Source organism: Manis javanica, chromosome 11 (genome assembly GCF_040802235.1).
Source record: "Manis javanica isolate MJ-LG chromosome 11, MJ_LKY, whole genome shotgun sequence".
Classification (NCBI taxonomy): Eukaryota; Metazoa; Chordata; class Mammalia; order Pholidota; family Manidae; genus Manis; species Manis javanica.
In genome coordinates, this window is record NC_133166.1 from 108,540,975 (window position 1) to 108,547,311 (window position 6,337).

Here is a 6,337-nt window from a genome sequence, read left to right on the forward strand (position 1 = left end):
TGAGACCATCATAATAGGAAGAAGCAGGTATGTATTGATCACTGTCACCAGCAATCTTTGGAGTGATGTTGGAAGTTAAGGATTTTGAAATACATTTCAAGCTATGATTTGCTAGAGACAGTAGATCAATTTGTTGTGGCAAATACCAAGTTTCACTGCTGTTACTTTCCATGTTGTCTTTTCTTTTTATTTTTCTTAAGACACCTTGGAAAAATATCAGTTTTCTGTAATGGAATCCTGGAAAACATATCTCTGGCTGAAATTGGTGGTTTATGAAAGTGCTAAGCTTAAGCATGATTTTGGAGCAAGTGTGAAATACATGGAAAGGGTAGCAAGGAAGTAAATATTTACCAAGAATCTACTATCTCTGACAAAATAACTACCAATATCCTTTAAAAATAAACAGAGCAGAGAATTTAGTTTAAATATTTGCCATCATGGAAAGAAACAAAAAGTAATGAAGGAGAGAAAGTCTGTTAAGACAATAGTCTGAAGACAATAGGCAGAATTAGATATTAAAAATAGAATAATAAACAGTAAGCCAAGCCTTTACCTTGTTTAAAATCAGTTCTCTTGACATCTCTAATGGGAAATAAGGCCCAACATATTTATCTGATGAGCCCAGAAAACTAAAAGTGGGAGAAAAGATCGAAACTTCTTTCATTGACTGTTTTGCTCCTCAGGGAATAAGATGTGCTGTCAATCAAGATAAAAGGATTAGGCAATATTTTGGGGATTACCTGTGTCAGTCAGTCTTCTTAATTGGGTATTTTAGTTGACAGTGAAGTGGTTGTTTATGTCCATGTATTTCTAGTATGAGGTAGATTATTTGAAGCTTACTGTGATTTTATTTATGTGAAAGTAATGCACTTAATTAAAAGCTTAATTAAAATGTCACTTCATTTTATTTTTCTAAAATTCTCTTAGTTTAGTAACTGATTCTATGATTAGATTGTATTTTTTAACAACCTTGATAATAGAGAAAGTTTCTACCATCCAGCATAGCCCACATATTCATCAGAATAAATTATATTACTGTGTAAAAAGGACTTGGACTCTGTGTTTAATATAAATATCACTGGCTATTAAAATGACTGGCTATAATTCTTACTTTATTGAAAGTCGATATCTAATAGAAAATAATGTCTACAGAATCTTATATACAAATAAGTACATTTCATCTTCCTCTATTTAATTGACTTAGGTGTTTTTCTTATTTTAATAAATAGAAATCCAAGAAAAAGTAAATAGAAAGACCACGGGCTCAGTGCACAACTATTTCCTTTGCTCACTACTTTGAGTAACTTTCTTTTTCTCAAAAGTTGTAATTTTCATTTGATAGTAATATCTATTATAGCATCAACATTAGTGGTTAAATAAACATCTTAAAATTCTAAGAATGGTACCAGTTTACTAACACAGGTAATAAGAAAAGAGTGAGTTACCTATGAGCACTGCCTTCAAAATGTGAAAGCTTTGTATCTTGGCTCCAAATTTGCAGGCAACAGGAACTTACTGAGGGTGCTGTCTGACTGAAGCCACAACGATGGTCACCGACCAGCGGCCCTTCCCCAGCCCATCGACCGCCTTCCTTATGCGCAGAACAGGCCCCACACCATGAGGGACGCCACGGACAAATTTATTTCTTCACAGCTTCCCTGGCAACAGCTGGGGCACCAGGCATGTGGCCCGGTCCTGGTCTGCAGGGCAGGGAGGTGGGGGCTGTGCTGGTGGCCCGGGAGGGGCTTTCCTGCCTGCTGTGTGCTCCGCCAGCTGAGTGTGTCTTGCACACATGTGCTCCTGGGGCAGCCTGAAAGTCCAGCCCTGAATTTCAGGTTTCTCCTGGTTCCGTCAGGGAAAACGGGAACCAGTGGCAAGATGCGATAGGATGTTGTGTTTATTATGCTCACTGTGCAGAATCCTCTAGTAGTCTATGCCGATCAAGCATAGAATCAGCTGTCTGGGGGAGGCGGGAAGTTCCCTGACACAGAAGGCGTGAGAATTCAGAAAGGACCATCATTCAGCATGGATGCTATGGATGAAATGTAAGGAAAGGCGGGTCAGAGAGTCCAGTGGCCCATGGTGAGGCCTCTTCCAGTCCTGCATTCCCATCCTGATCTCTAAGTACAGAACAGCTGCATGCATGATTTCTAAGGAGAAAAGTAGAGGGTTTATAAGTGGAGACTATGCTGAGTATGAGCTCCTTTGTCACAGTCTTTAAAATCTGTAAAAAGCTGTAGATTCCATAGAAGGCGGCTACCAGGGTTAAATGAGACAATTCCTCAGAGCATGTAGTTCCAGGTCACAGCAGGGGCTTATCGAACACTACATATCTTGCCATAATTCCCTACCTCCTTTTTTTATTTATTTAAGAGGATGGTGAGATTCATGGTTGCCATAATGGCCTCTGTGTTGATTATATTTAAGTCAAACTTTTCCAGAGGTCACTGTAAGTGATCTCAACTGTCCAGAACATAATGAAGAATAAAGATATGCTAAAAGCTTCTATGTTTAAAAATAGAATTTGTAAAGCTTATTTACTATTTCCTAGGCCCTAGTTCATCATTTAATATCATTTTAGGCACAAGTAAAATAAGCTTGATTATCAAGTATCACAGCTTGCGATGGAATAGGCTCCCCAAGGAGAAGGGAAAGGGACTGTCAGCATATGCATTTGCAGCAGCCGGAATCATTGCTGGGAGCTGGGCAGGAAATGTGAGTGGCTGGAATCCACACCTGACCGAGTCCCCATCTGCACCAGGCGCCGCGGACCTCATCTCAGTGTCCATCCAGCTATTCCAGGAGACCGTGACTGTGTTACTACCTTCATTTCCCAGACGGCAAAACCAAGCCGCTCTGGGACTGGGCCCCGCTGCCTCTCTCCAGAGACGAGCCTGTGTCCCTGCAACACGCTGCCTCCAGGTAAATGGGTAATGACCTGGCACAAAACAACGTGAAGAGTGGAGCAGTTTGGGGATATTGAAGCTCGAAGCAGTCAGGACCTGTCTTAAGCCCTTGTTGCAAAACAGCATAGGTCAATAAGTCATCAGTTAAATATAAAATTACTGCCACATTTTTTATCCAGAAATGGAAGAAAATGTATATTTCTAAAATATTTTAATGCAAAATGATTAAACAAATTTTCCCATGAGAATTACAAAAATGTTATGTCAAAACTCCTTTATGTGGGCCACTTCCGACCTTAGTGACACCAGAAAAATGCGGCGTTACTACTGGGGATTCTGTTGTTTATTAAGGGTGCGTACGTGTACAGCATAAAGCACGGGACTGTTTCTTCAGCATCCCTCCTTGTTCTAGTTATAATTAGACTACTTGAAAGTTATGATCCAAGAGACACGTACACACACTTTCTAGCCGTGACATTTGTTCAGAACCACACGTGGCTCAGATACAAATCCTGAGCCCAGGGGTAGATCCGCCTCAGTCCACTGCACAGAAAGTGTTCTGAGACCTTCAGATGAAAGGCAACATAGCCCAAAACAGCTTCACATTTCAGTTCCACATTTCACTTGATTTTGCACTTCAAAAGCCATGCTTTGAAGCTCAGTGGGTACAGGTAAGTGATGTTGGTTATTTTACGACTAACAAGCAGAAAATGCAGCAGTGCCCAGACTCACTCTTGGCGTCCCTACTTTGAAAGTAATTTCAGAGGAACGCAGCCAGTTCAGCCAGAACCATCCTAATGGGCTCTGATCACTAAGTCGCCAGGAACAGCCCGCGCTTGCTTCATCCTTTTTTCCTCTCCTTGTCAAAAGTGAGTGGCTCGACGCTGGAGGGATGGCGAACACAGAAACCAGCTTCGCACCGGCTGGATGTCTGCTGCCTCTCGGAGGTAAGAGTGGCTCCACATTCCTTAGTAATGAGGATGGTCTCTGCTCACAGATGTGTGAATGTGTTTGTTCTGCACGAATATAATGTCAAAGGCCAAGTAGATCACCGACCTAGTGAGACCTGGTGTACAAGGCTCTATGCAGCCTGACTTTTTTTTATCCCCCGGATTACCTCTGCTCCCCGTCACTTCAATGGCCATATTAAAGCATGCTTGGTCTCGGCTTAGTGCCTGGTGGCTCTGCTGCTCTGCCCTCAAGCCCCAGAGGCTTGTCTGCATGGACCCCAGCAGAGACTACATCGAATTGCTATTGTGCGATCTTGTGATTTGCTTTCCTCTAAGTGTATTATAGGCTTGTAAGTGTGAATGTCTCTGTCTAGCCCTACTGTCTGGTGTAAATATGCTTCTGTATATTGTTGAGATGAACTATATGATGGTACAGAGCCATGTGTACATATTTGATGAAGTGTGTGCAATTCTGTCATATTTCCAAAATTAAAACAAACATGCATTCAGTCTGCTCGTGCATGAAGAAAAAGAGTCCACTGCATTGGAAGGCAGCTCTAGGACCTCAGTAAGTCCCACTGACAGAGAGTGTGTCCCCTGATGCGATGTGATGAGAATGGCACTTCACTTCTGTATCTTCCTTCCAGATGCACTAAATCCTGGTTTGATCTTGAGAAAAACATCAGACAAGTCCAGTCGAGGGATATTCTATAAGACACCTGATTGGCGTTCCACAAAACTGTCCCAGCCAAGAGCCTAAGGAGGTTGAATTGCATATATGTTTTATGTATAGCTATATAAAAGATATGATATATATCTATATTTTATAGGCATATATGTATACATAATGTATCACATATAATAAATATATAAAGCTTATAAAATATAAAATATATATGTACATACGCCTTGGCTCCTTTCCTGATAAACAAACTGTGTTGTAACTGTTTTCTTGACAGGCTTGCCAAACTCAGTGCTGCCCAACCTGGAATAAGCACTCTGTCCCCAAAACTTGTCCCTTCCCCTGTGTCTGCAGACTTGCTGAGTGGCTCCACCATTATTCAGATTGCCCAGAACACAAAATTGGTCATTTACCCAAGAATTTGCTTCCCTGTCCCCTGCCCCTTGTCCACATGCCCAAGCCCTGTCCCTCCCGCCGTCCGGCTCTCCCTGCAGCCTGTCCCTGCCTCTGTGGCCCAGTCCCAGTCTCTGCCCCTCTGCCATATGATCTCCCAGCCTACCTGCCTGCCTTTACTTTTGTGTTTTTTCAAACCTGTCCTCCAACTGATGCCAATGTAAGGTCCTTGAAGTGCAAAATTCCCTTGTTTAGAATGCTCAACTTCACCTTTAAAATAAATGACTCATAGATGAAAAGAGAGAAAAGATGGCTAATAGAGGGAACATCAGTGTTTAAGGGGTAGAGGGGCCTCTGCCTCAAACTAAGAAAATGTGGTCCGGGGAGACAGATGTGGAGGACAAAGGGGAAGCTACCAGGGAGTGAGCTGTTGATGCTGGTAAATGGTGAAAAATTAGTCTAATAAAAACTGGAAACATATTCTGCAGTCAGAATATCATTGCCGACCTTCACAAAGTCTGCCAGGCGGGTAGTGGAGATGGAAATGGACTCCTGCGAGGGCAGGAGTGAGACGGCAGGATTCAGATGGGCCTCTCGGGTGGCAGAGGCCCAAGTCACTTCCATTCTTTAAAGTAAAATTTGCTGAGGTATAGTTTATATGTAATAAAATTCATCTGTGTTAGGTTTTGGGTGGGAGTTTGCTTTCATTCTCTTGGGTAATTACCTAGACGCCAGATTACTGAATTTTGCAGTTAGTGTGTTTTTTGTTTTATAATAAAATGCCAAACTACTTTCTGAAAAAGTGCCTGTACCATTCTGTATCCCCACCACCAGAACACTAGAGTTCTCCACATTCTTGCCAATATTTGGTATTATCACCTCTCTCTATATAATAATACTCATGTATGTATTACACACATGTATATAAGTACATAGTATATGTTATAGTATATAATATATAGCTTATATATGTGTTTAATAGTTCTGTAGTAGAATCTCATTGTGTTTTAAATTTGAATTTTCTTCATGACTAATGATGCTGAACATTTTTCCATGTGCTTACTTACTATCTTATTTGATGAAGTGTCAATTAAAATCTTTTGTACATTTTAAACTGGTTTGTTTACATTATTGCATTTTGGGGAGTTCTTTAAATATTCTGGATTCCAGTCCATAAGCAAACATATATTTTGCAATATTTTCACAGTTTGTAGTTTGTCATTTTATTTTCTGAATATTGTCTTTAAAAGAGCAGAAACTTTCATTTCAGTGGAGAGCAATTTATCACATTTCCTTTTATGCTTTTTTTGTCCAGTTTAAGAGATCTTTGTCAAGATGTAGGTCATGGAGATTTTCTGTGTTTTCTCTTAAAAGTTTTACAGCTTTAGGCTCTATATTAAATCTAA

At 40.7% G+C, this 6,337-nt stretch overlaps 1 long non-coding RNA gene across 1 annotated transcript; it reads left to right on the forward strand.

The window, feature by feature from the left end:
- Window positions 1–2,765: 2,765 nt before the first annotated feature.
- LOC118969822 (uncharacterized) lies at window positions 2,766–5,833 on the forward strand. The gene is made up of 3 exons (XR_005057641.2): window positions 2,766–2,922; window positions 3,777–3,853; window positions 4,504–5,833. It is a non-coding gene; the product is annotated as an uncharacterized lncRNA (long non-coding RNA).
- The last annotated feature ends 504 nt before the right edge of the window (window positions 5,834–6,337 follow it).